Here is a 12,459-nt window from a genome sequence, read left to right as displayed (position 1 = left end):
ACCTGCCAGATAAGCAAGCTTCCTTACTTACCAGGTAAGATTGCTGGAATCTCTCTGTAAAGCAAGGTACCAGGCCCATTTTTCCAAGTGGCTTTATTTCCAGAAAGTCAACCTTATTCCTCAAATGCAGTATTGCCATATCTGAGTCTGTATGTTTCTCTCAAATATGACATTCCAGTCAAAGTTTTGGCAAGATAACCAATGTGTCCTGTTATAAGGAGAACAGATTCTTATTGAACTTATGCAAATAATTATATTGCCATGAAATAACCATACTCACAAAGAGTTTCCAAATTCTCGAGGGATAAGGTAGGGGGAAAAACATAAATGTTTCAGTTTTGCTCACAAAAGTATAATTTCACCAAATTGCTATAAGTCATAGTTAGCACAAGAGAAAAGAGAAAAAGATTTCCTTAAATATGAGAAAACAAAACAACACATCAAAACTCAACAATATTTCAAACAGAAGTCATAAAAAGTTTTAATCATCCTCATCAGTTCACACAGTCCTGTATAATTGATTACTGAGCTTAATCTCCTGTTAGCAGATCTATGAGGTTAGATTTCTGTAATTTCTTACCCAGTTCAGTTCCGTGATCTGAAAGTTTATCAGAAACCTGTAATCCAGAGTAAGTGTCAGAGTCTTTTCCATGAATATCTCTGAAGATGAGACATATTTGCAAAAGCAAAAAGCATCAGAGTAAAACAACTGACTGTAAACAACAAAAGACTTAAAAATGACAATTGACAGAGAAACTTATTATTTCTGATATACAACACCTTCAAATAATATTTAGAATTGTGGCTGATAGCCAGGACAGATCAGAATTTAGCAATGTTATATAATTTTCAAAACACTTATATCAGTAACATTTACCCACATAATACCACTTAAGAAAGATTATCATCGCTTATCTGATAATGCTTCCAATGTAAATTAACATATCAAATAAGCCTAATTAGTTTAGAATCTTCCTCCTTATAGGAAGAGAGAGCAAATGTCTTTCTTAAGTCCCAGGGGCCGTCCGAAAATCCCCAGAGAAATCCTCCTCCTTCTACCAGGTTAAAAGACAGCCTTCATTCGGGATTTGAATATTTTTGAGGCAGAAGCTTGTCAAAAATATCAAAAGGTTTTAAAACACTTGTTCAAACAACACTCACTCTCAATTTCCCGCTTCTCTTTTGATTTTGTTTTGTTATAAAGTCTGAACAACTTCTAAGGACAGTGTAGTGGGTCAGAAAGTGTGCTGCTTGTGAGTGTTACTCCCTATAGAAAGGTCATAAACACTCTCTTACCTGCCTCGGTTTTTCCCTCTGGCCGCCTAATACCGCCGTGGGAGCTCCGAGCGCGGGTGACCAGCCCTTATGTGCGCGTCCCCAGATGAGCCTGTAATTAATTACTGCGAGTGAGAGTGGAGTTCCCTATGGGACCACTGCACGTCGCGAGGATTGATCCTCTGACACTCCCGCTGAGGTCATCTTTCACCTTCTATTCTCTGATGCTGCGTGGGGTCGTCCTTTCTGGTTTTTCTGTTGTTGTTCATTTATTTATTTAATGATTGGCCCTGAGCTAATATCTGTTCCTCACCAGGGAACAAACAGCACACGGAGCTCCGATCCTCCCCGCCCCCCGTCCCGGGTGCCAGGCTGCCGCCTGTGGTGTAGATGCAGGGAGGGTACCCAGGGTCTGACTGAGCCGGCGTTCAGGGCCTCATCCCAGGGAGACCCTCAGAGACACAGACCGTGCCCCAGGAAGAGCAGCCTGGGAGCAATCGAGCGGCCACTCATCAGCAGGGCTGGCGCGAGGGCAGGAGGGGTGGGCCTGAGGGAGGCCGCAGCCGGGAACGCGGACAGTCGGCCCGGGCGGGGCCCACCGCGCCCTGAGGGACGCAGGGAGGGGACGGCGTAGCTGCGCTCACGCGCCCCGTCTCACTGCCCACCCGCTCCAGCAGTCTGCGTAGGCCTCCACCTCCTGCGGCGGGGACACTCGGGACCCGGGCCGCCCTCCCCCCGGTGAGGGACTGAGGGGCCAGGGGTGTAGCCGGGGCCGTATGCGCTCAGGCTCTGTCCTCACACCCTGTGCTTCAGCGGGTGCTCCTGACAGAAGAGTGTGGCGCCCTGGGAACAACCCGAGCCCGCCATCCCCCCACCCCGGATGACATCAACGCCCCCTCGGGGGCCCACGACCTGCAGGAAGCAGCAGCCGCCGGAATGCAAAGGAATGCCAACGAAGGCGAAGGTACGTGAACGCAAACTGTCCGCAGCCTGGGCCGCGCGATGGGACCCGCCGCGCAGAGCGGACGCCGCGGAGCGCCCCACAGGGTCCCGTCTCAGCAGACGCCGCATGCACGATGCCAGCGGGCGAGCACAGGGCAGCCACTTGCCGTCCACAGCCACGCGATGGTCCAGACGTGCCCCCGCCCGTGCCCCGCCGCCTCTTCCAGGGTCGTGTCTGTCCCGGTGTGCGGCCTCGAGACCCCAGATGCTACCTGCCTGCCGGGAAGCAGGGGCTCCGGGGCCTCTTCGGAGAGACCCCGGATCCCCGTGTCTCCGAGTCCCCACTTCACTCCGGCTCCACGTGCGGCCCCGCGCCTATGGCCGCTGCCCGCCTGTCGCCGCCCAGCCCTCTCAGTCGCTCCGCCTCTGCTCCCTCAGCGCCTCCTCGCTCCACATGGCCCCTCCACCCTCCCCTTAGGCCCTCGGCTCTTTCCCTCATTCCTGGGCCCTCCCCTCCCAACAGTGGCTCTTTCCCTGAATCCTCCATCCTGTCGTTGACGCTCCGTCCTTTCCGTAGACACTTGGCCCTCCCCTCCCCACCCGGCTCTCTTCATCAATACCGTGCTTCTCAGACACCCTCGGCCCTTTCCGCCTTTCCTCGCTGTCTCCATGGGCACTCAGCCCTCCCCTCCCCCATGCGGCTCTCGGTACAAGCTCTGCCCCACAGAAACCCTCAGCCCTTTCCGTCTCCCCTCAAATCTTTCCTTCATGACTGCGATTCGGACAATCTCGGCTCGCTCGGCCAGCTGTCAGTTGTTTCTGTCGCCTCTCGGCTCCCTCCGTCAGGACTCTGTGACTCAGGCAAGCTTGCCACGCTCAGCCAGCCATGGGTTGTTTCCATCGCCCCTCGGACCCCAGCCCGGATGCAGGCATCTAGGTTCAGGCTCAGCCCGAGGGACGAGCTCCTGTGTGCTGGGCGGTGGCTGCATCTGTTCTGTAATCGCAGCTCACAGAGAAGTGTGCACCGGGGGAGGCCCAGCATGGTCAGAAAGCAGGGGACATCTGGAGATTTGTGGTCTGGACCTCGGCAGCCTGTAGCTGATAGGACCAGAGAAAGGGGGCAGGGGGCAGAGGTCAGAGAGCTGGGCAAGGCCGTGAGCTCAGCAGAGTCAACCCGAGGTGCATTCGGGAAAGAAAACTCGGGGAGATGGAGCCGCCCCTTGTGTCCAGACTCGTTTGGTTTCATGACTGATGACGATTTTAGGCTGGTTACTTTTAAAACTGCAGATGAGAAGCAGGCTCTGAGGACTGGAATTTGCTTGCTCTTTGAGAGATATTTGCATTTGTGAAGGAAGGGGGTATGACCTTGTAGGGACCTGAAATTGGCCACCCCAAGATATGTCTCTTTGGCATCTGGATTGTTTGGGGCTGATTGCTTTTGATAAACTGGGACAGGGAAGGAGGCTCTGGGGAATGGAACTTGCCCTTCTTGGGACACATTTACATTTGTAAGGTAAATCTCTATCTGTAAAAGTTGCCTCCCTCTCTGTACCAGGAAGAAGAAGAGAGATGACCTTGTCCCTAGAAACTCTTAATGGGGAAGGCAAGAACTTAAGTTGGTTGCTGTCTGGCAATCTCATGTAACTGATTTGGGTGGTGGCTTCTGACCTTTACATAATCCGATTTGATTCTTGTCTAAAAGTCATGGGATCACTCAAGGACCAGACCCCACCTGCACTGATACCATTTTAACTTTTTTTCATGTTCTTTCCTTTGTCATGTAAAGAGATGTCCATGAAAATAATCCATAACCAATCTATAAGTGAAAATTTGGGTGAGTTTATTCTGAGCTTAAATCTTAGGATTATAACCCGGGAGAATCTTTCCACAAAGGAACAGAGCACTCCAAAGAAGTGGGGTACAAAAGGCTAACCACTCAAAGAGTATGTTTCACATATGATTGAAATGTCCCTTTTACAATAGTCACGAGGCTGCTCTGTCAGCACAGGAATTGATGGAAAGGGCAGATAGGTCTCCTGTCTCAGTGAACACCGCAGGGTGGCAGGTGTGTTGCCTCGGGCTGGGGGGGGTCACAGATGAGCGCTGCAATCAGTTCCCAGCCTGAAGAAAGATGCTTAATCCTTAAGGAGACACCAACGTTGGGAGGGGGGGAGAAGTTGCACCTTTATCTCAAGGGCCTTTTGCTCTTGCCATAGGGAATCTCTAAAGCAGATATATAATGCATGATCAATGGCCTCGGTCAGGCCCTTTTGGAAAGACAAGGTCAGGCCGAATTAGGTTTATACAAAATGGCTTCCTCATATACTCCAATATATCCTATTACTTGCCATTTTTATTTGTCAGAACCTCCACCCAGGTGGAGTTGGCTCCATGCTGTCCAGTTCCTCAGGTTCTCCAGGCCAAACCCTGCTCCCTGGAGCTGATGAGGGACCATCACCCAGGAGGGGTGTGTGAGTTTCCTGAGGTAGCTGCAACAAGTTACCACAAACTGGGCGCCTCAAAATCCATCCTCCCCCGTCCTGGATGATGCGGGGTCGGAGAGCGGAGGAGTCCAAAGAAAGGTTTCTTAGACTCTTAAGATCTGGCAGTAGTGCTCTTTTATTTAGAGAATAGAATGGGGAAGGACCCAGGGCAGTCAGAGATTGCTGGCATGGGGACGCTGCTGCCACCGCTAGCATGGGGACAGGACCCATGGGCAGGCAGAGCTGCTGCCGGCATGTTGCTGCTGCCGCTTCTGCTGCCTCTGCTGCTGCTGCAAAGTTGGGTGGAGGGTAAGGCTAAATTTAAGGCATAGGTATGTGAGTTATCTCTTTACAAGACAAGGAATATGTAAAAAAGTTAAAATGGTATCAGTGCCCGTATGGTCTGGCCATTTGGCGGTCCCACAACTTTTAGATAAGAATCAAACCGGATTGAGTAAATGGCAGAAGTCACAGCTTGAATTTTATCCTCAAGTAAAGACAAAGAAGGATTTGTTGGGGGGGGTCAGTTACATGAGGTTGCCAGACAGTAACCAACTTAAGTTCTTGCCTCTGGCATTGATTAAGAGCTTCTAGAGATAAGACCATCCCCTCTTCTTCCTGGTACAGAGAGGGAGGCATCTTCACAGATAGAGGTTTCCCTTAGAAATGTAAATGTTTCCCAACAAAGGGGCAAACAAATTCCACTCCTTGGAGCCTGAATCTCATCTGTAGTTTTAAAACTAACCAGCCTAAAAATCCTCATCACTGGAGACCAGGAGTCTGAGGTTAAGGGTCGCAGGGCCGCGCCCCCTCCGGAGGCTCCAGGGGAGGGTCCCTCCTCCCTCTTCCAGCGTCTGGGGCTCCAGGCGTCCCTGGGCTGGTGGCTGCCTCCCTCCTGTCTCTCTCTGTCCTCACATGGCTCCTCTGTGTCTCTCTGTGTCTCTGTTCTCCCTCTGTCTCTCTCTTATAAGGATCCCTGTGATGGCGTTTAGGACCCACCCAGGTTACTCAGGATAAACGCCTCAAGATCCCTAACTTAGTCACATCTTTTATCACCATATCCCATGATATTCACAAGTTCTGAGGATGAGGACACGGACATATGTTTTTGGGGGGCTACCATTCAATGCACTACAGAGTGCAAGCCTGAGGCCTTGGAGTCCTCGACTCCTCCATCTCCCGGGCCCCAGCATCCCACTTGTCACCAGTTCCTGACCGCACCACTGACAGCAGCTGTTTCCCTCCCAGTCCCCAGCACTCTCCTAGGCCGGGCTGCCATCATCTCCAGAACGACTGCGCCAGCTTCCTATGGTCTCCCTGCCTCCCACCTCGCGCCTCCACCATCCTCCATGGATCAGCCAGAGTGACCCTTGTAGGAGACGGCTCCTCATGGCCATTCCCCACTCCATGTCCTTCGGTACCTCTGTGGCCCTGAGTACACAGCCCACTCTGGCTGCCCCTCAGCTTCTGCCTACACCCTCCCCACACCCCTCTCCCAACAGCAGTGACTGTCTGGTCACTTGCCGTCCGTGCTCTCACTCACCTCCAACCTTTGTGTGTCCAGTTCCGTCTTTCCAGAATATTCTTTGACCCTCCCACTTCCCCTGACTTCTGAGTGAGAGACCTCAGCTTCCGCAGGGGACCTCCCATGTCCTTGCTGGGTTGGTCTTGTCATCTTTACCCAACACACCTGACGCCTCCATGGTCATTCCCTCCCAGAGTTCCCAGCCATCTCCTCCTTCCAAGTAGATGTGGCTGCTCTTCCCGAGTCGTGTCCCAGAGGGACCTGGTCTCCTCTCCCACCCGTGGGACTGTCAGGGGATGGACAGGCTGTGGCTGCTGGTGCATCTCTTCAGTGAGCAGGGCAGCAGGGCCCGGGCCCAGAATATGCTCTCGGGGGACAGGAATTGTCAGAAACACGTGCTCCTCATTGGCTGCTCAGGCCGAGGTGACTCTTTGCCTCACACGGGCCCCGTGTGCCAGAGAGAAGGCGGACGAGCAGCCCATGCACAGTGCCCAAGTCAGCTTCACGAGGGGCTGGGGGAGACATCCGGCCAGAGGAGGAATGTCAACTGACACCGACACCGCAAGAACGGGCAGCAGGCCTGAGGGTACTCCTTGCCCACCCTTCCGCCCCATAAAAGGAACCCTGAGAGCCCCACCCTGTCCTTCCACTCCCAGCCACCTGCAGCGGAGCCAGCAGTCCAGGTGGAATCCCTGACCCACCTTTGCTGATCTGACCGGATCTGGATACTTAGCAGATTCTGCTCAGCACGGGCTCAGCCTGACGTGCCTCACACAGTGGCCGAGGGGAGTCAGGGCCTGTGGGCCAGGGCGGGGTCAGAGGGCAGGGGGAGTGTGTGCACCTCAGAGTCACCCCCAAGGACTCCAGAATACGGCTGCTGGAATAGGGGAGTCTGAGTCCTCAAGGCAGGGGCTGAAGGCCAGCATGAGACCCCAGAGCCCTGCCTGATCTCCTCTGGTGATCAGGTCTCCTCAGGGCCCTCTGGAGCCTGGGCCAGAATGGGCCATGGGCTCCCACTGCCCCAGGGAACATGCTGGCTCCTGGTGGCCAGGGCTCCGATGCCCGACCCTGGGACCTCCTCTCTGCCCCTCATCCTCTACCCCAGGTTCATCCTTCCTCCTGCTCACGCTGTGCCCTAGGTTCCATCTCCTCGGGTGGGTCCTCCTCCTCTTGTCTCCCATCCTGGCTACCCCTCCCCTCCCACTCCAGCCGCCCTGCTGGAGCCACTCTTCCTCCTCCATTCCCAACTCCTCTCTCTCCGCATTTCAATCCTTCCCGTTCTCTCTGCTCCCCGGTCTTGCAGATCCCTCTTCCAGTGATTTCTAGCAGAAAGTGAAGCATGGTGGCTAGCGGGCTTCTGGAGGCAGACTGACTCTTTTGTTCAAATCTTGCCTCTGCCAATTATCTGTGAGTCCTTGGACAAGTTATCAAAGGTCTCTAAGCCTCCTTTGTCTGTCTCAAAGTGGGATTGCAACACGGTCTACACCACAGGGCTCTTGTGGGCATGAAGGTGCTTAGGGTGGGCCCAGCACACCAGGGTGCGGGGTCTGTTTGCTGTCATCACGAGGACGATCTGAGGCAGCAGCAGCTCTGGCTGTAAATGCTGAGCCCCTTCCACTGGGTGGTCTCCCCGGGCATGTGCCCCCCACCCGGGTTCCTAGGCCCCTGGAGCAGAGGACCCTGGGACTAGCACACCTGCACTGGCAGGGCTGCTCCAAGAAGGATGGAGCCCATACTCCATCACCCCAGGAAGGATGGAGCCCCTGCCATGTCACTGATGACAACACCCTGGACGCAGAAGGGCCACCAATGCCCTCCAGTGGCAGCTCAGACCCATGGAGACAGAAGGCGAGGTCACTGCGGGGCCTCACAGGTCAGTGGTCAGCAGAGCCTCCACAAACCTGAAGCCCCATGTGCTCCTAGAGCGGTGCCTGCAGAGCTTCTCTTCCACTGGGCCTCGGGGGACAGGCAGCCCGAGCCTCCCCATGGGCTCCACAGAGCAAATCAGGGGATGAGGCCGAGGGAGTGTGTTGGCTGGATGGGAAGCTGAGCTGGTGCAGGAGTCCAGAGCCCCAGGGGCAGCCTGGGGTCAAAAGGACAGGGGATCAGTGGGCGCAGGTTTGAGCTATGATGCCCAGGTCTACGTCTAAATTTTGCCACAGACTGGCTGTGAGTTCTTGGGCAAGTTATCAAGAAATGGAGACTTTATATACGTTTGTGTGTATGTACATAAATCTACCTGTTGTCCAGTGTGACCCTCAGAATAGTGCTGTGCGGTGAGCAGAAGTCACCCCCTCATATACACACGCTCATATGTATATATCACACACATCTATTTTCTAAACCTGAACCCTCTGCCCTCACTTCCTATGTCCCACAATATTGCCTTCCTCACTGGTTTGCTCTGCCTCCTAAATGAGTTGATATGTGAACCGTTCAGGATGGGGATGGGCCGCGAGTACTGTGTGAGCTCTCTGGAGGATACCAGCTCCTATGACATTTATTAAGGTGAATTCTCAGAAGCTGGGTGGTTCCTCCCCACCTCCAGCACTGGTGAGGGTCAAGTTAACAACAGGTAGATGGCGGTGACCAGACCCACCCAGGAGGAGAATAACACTCAGACTCTCCTGTCCCGATCTACACAGTCTAGTGACTGTCACCGTACTTCAGATGCACTGGGATACTTCTCCTTCATTCCAGCCAAAGAGTGTATTTATTCAGAATTCTTATATAGACCTCACGGAGTTCAAAGTCACCTGTGATCCAGGCAGAGACCCATCCTTCATCTAATTTCAACTCGAGTCCACTCAAAGGAAGTAGGCTACACAGATGCAAAAGCACTGTGGGGAGACCGGGGTAGGGGAGTTTACATTTCACATTGGAAAGAGAGATGTCAGCAGGAGCCCAGAACTTCCAGATCCTGCTGAACCTCAGAAGTGTCTCAAACTCCAAGAGCTCCATGTGGCCTCCAGCTCCCGCCCCTGAGACCAGTGTTCCCAGGAGCCTCTGACCTCAAGGAGCCGCAGGGCGTGGGCTCCATCCTCCAGCGAGAGCCCGCCCCTGCCCAGACCACCGTCTCCAAGCCCCGGCCACCCGGCCCGTTGCTCGGCCCTGGCCCCTCGTGTTTCCATGGGGGCCACACACCTGCATCGGATCCCATGCTCTTCCCTGCAGGGCAGCTGCTCTGGGTGACACCTGCTTCTGCGTGGGAACCGCAGGGAGAGAGAGACCGACTTGTAGGGGTTAGGGTCAGGGTTGGGGGAGCTTATGTTTGGGGTTCAGCCCTGGGCAAATCCCAGGTCGGGGTTTGTGGTTAGGGTGGGGTCTCAGGCGAGGGCTGCAGGGTTTACAGGGGTCATGAGGTTTCCGCAATGCTGTATAGTTTACTGTTTGCAGATCTTAGCCTTAGGGAATTCCTGGTGAGGGTCACAGCTGCGAGTTAGGGGACACATGTGTCAGGGTTCTGGGTGAGTGACAGAGTCAGACCTCAGTGTCCCTGAGAGAACCCATCCACCACCTCGCGTGCCCTCAGCACCTCTGAAACCTCAAACTCCCCCTTAGCTGGGAAGGGCTCAGGCAAGGGCTTCCCTCGATTCTCAGGCTCCCTAAGAGCCCGATTTGCCCCAGGACTTGGTCAAAACTCCCCCTTATTGTAACGTGCCCAGTGGAACCAGGTCGTCCAGCACGGTCTTTAAACCCTGTTGCCCCGAGTCACTCAGTGGACTTTTCAGCAATGTTTGAATTTCTCCATCAGCATTCTGAGTGCAGAGAAAAGGCCAAGGCACCACGCCATGGATGATCGATATTTTCCTTCCTAGAAGATTTGAAAGCTATTTTTGCAACACTTAAGCTTTTCATCAAATGATGAACAAGTTTTACCTATTTGTTTCATTACTGGTGATAAATTTGCCAACTCCAGGTCCACCTGTTTTTGTGAACACGCCCAAAGAAAACGGCCCCCATGTCGTACGCCACAGAGCAAGGCAGTCACAGGTAAAGGTCCTAGGGCCTCACACACCGAGTCATCTTGGAACTCAGCTCTGGACCCTGCTGGCAGGTGTGGCCTCCACGCTGGGTAAGAGCCCTGACGCTGTGGGGCTGCCTGGCCCAGGATCCCCTGCTCCTCCTCAGCCCTGGACCTGGCCCTTCCGTTGAAGACACATCTCCACCTGTGCAGGGACCTGGCTTTCCTTCTCTGGAGGGAGGGCTGATGCCCTGAGGACAGGCCCAAGAAGTGGTGATGCGCCGCCCCCCCCAGCCCCTCTGTTGGCATCAGGCCCTGGGCACTGGCCATTTATACTCAACATGTGCTCCCCCGCTCCAGGCAGGTCACAAAGTGTCCCCAAAAGTTCACTCCCAGTGACCCCATCCCTGGGGGACCCCCTCAGTCCTCCCCTCCTGGGCCTCTGTGCGGGAAGAACTGTCCCATGACTCTCCTCTCCTCCAGCCCCCGCCCCCTCGCCCCATCCCAGAGCCTTGGTTCAACACACTGAATGAGTCTGGGGGCAGCGACCTGCTCACGAGTATGTCCTCTACGTGGGAAATACGTAAGGGGCCCGCAGGCCCAGTCACACTGCACCGCTGTCTCCAGGAGCCCAGGGCGCATGAACCCACAAACCCTAGGGTGGGGGTGGGGCAAGAGGAGAGGCGCCATGGCCACGTGGTGTGGTCTGGTCACTCCCAAAGCTGCAGCTTTGTTCCCACGAAACCCTGCCCTGGGGTTTCCATGGTGACTGTAATAACACACCTCAGGCCCTGGAGATGCAAGCGCCCCTTTTCTCTGACAGCTTCTCCCACCGGATACCTGGTCATCCAGGACCTTACATGGAGCCCTGAGTTGTGGGGAGTGAGCTGCATGCTGGATGGGGCATGAGTGGTGAGAGTCCAAGAAAGGGAAGGGGCCACACCAGGGACCAGGACAATGGGTCTGGATGAACAGGGCATGGGGCTGTCTGAGAACGACACCTCACACACACAGATCTGCACAAGTACCAAAAACTAAAGTAAAAAACATTTAGAAAGCTACGGCCAGAATGGCTCAGGGTCCTCCTGTGGTCACTCTGTGAAAGCAGGCCAGGGGACACAGCAGGGGGCCTGGAGGAGGGCGGATCTCTAAGACAAAGAGCCTGAGTCCCTAGATCCAGCAGTGGCAGGGAGGACTGGCCACAGGTCAGGTCACCGTCGGGATTCCACGTGAGTTCCAGTCGGATGACACTGTCACAGCAGCTGCCGCCATCTTAACACATGCCCTCTCCTTCCTCTTCCGTACAGAGCAGGAGTGCACCCTCAGCAGCCCTGCACTCTGGGGTGCTCACTCGACTAAGTTTCGAGTAGAAGGGCCACGTGCAATTTCTAGGGAGGATCTGGGAGGGAGGCAGCAGCCCCTTCACTGCCATCTCGTCTCGCTGCAGCTGTGGAGCATACATGTGATGGTCGGAACCCTCAGCAGTGGGCTGGGAGGTGACTTGAGCATGGAAGCCGCTGGAGGGCAGCAAAGCAGAAACTCAGGGACAGGGTCCTCATGTTGGCAGGGTTCGTTTTGCTGGCACAAGGATGCCTGTCATTTATGGATATGTGGTGGCTCCTCCCTCCCACCCTGAGATCTCCCTCCCTTTTGATCTCCCTGGTGTGTCACAAAGCAAACCCTACACGCTGCACTGGGGAGGGGATATAAACCTCTGAACACTTAATCAGGATATGTCATACCTGTAAAACATCTGAAAATGGTTAAGTTTATCATCTTTTTTGTTTAAGATTTTTAAATTTTTCCTTTTTCTCTGCAAAGCCCCCCGGTACACAGTTGTGCATTTTTAGTTGTGGGTCCTTCTAGTTGTGGCATGTGGGATGCCTCCTCAGCATGGCCTGATGAGTGGTGCCACATCTGCCCCCAGGATTCGAACTGGTGAAACCCTGGGCAGCCGAAGCAGAGCATGCGAACTTAACCACTCTGCCAGGGGGCCGGCCCCTGTCGTCTTTTTTGGTAACGCATTCTTAAAGCCTACTTTAACCCATTTTTCTGGAAAATACCTGCATCTCCTTCATATCATCTTCAACAACACTGCTGTGAAACTAAGTAGGACTCCCTATGTCTGTGAAATTGCTTTACAGGATAAATTACACTGCTCTTAAAACAGTTTGAGAGGCAAACTGACAGGCAGTGTTTGATACCTGAGTCATCAGGAGCCTGACCCTGACTGTGAGTATACTTACATCCTTTGCTTACTGAAAACAGGA

General features: G+C 54.0%; 1 long non-coding RNA gene across 1 annotated transcript; it reads right to left on the bottom strand.

Annotated features, from left to right (window-relative positions):
• Positions 1 to 1,186: 1,186 nt before the first annotated feature.
• On the bottom strand, positions 1,187 to 2,707 carry LOC139074859 (uncharacterized). The gene is made up of 2 exons (XR_011524721.1): positions 2,188 to 2,707; positions 1,187 to 1,387 (listed from the first exon to the last, which is right to left on the bottom strand). It is a non-coding gene; the product is annotated as an uncharacterized lncRNA (long non-coding RNA).
• Between the last annotated feature and the right edge of the window lie 9,752 nt (positions 2,708 to 12,459).

Source organism: Equus przewalskii, chromosome 12 (assembly GCF_037783145.1).
Source record: "Equus przewalskii isolate Varuska chromosome 12, EquPr2, whole genome shotgun sequence".
Lineage (NCBI taxonomy): Eukaryota > Metazoa > Chordata > Mammalia > Perissodactyla > Equidae > Equus > Equus przewalskii.
This window is presented reverse-complemented; position numbering and strand designations above follow the sequence as displayed.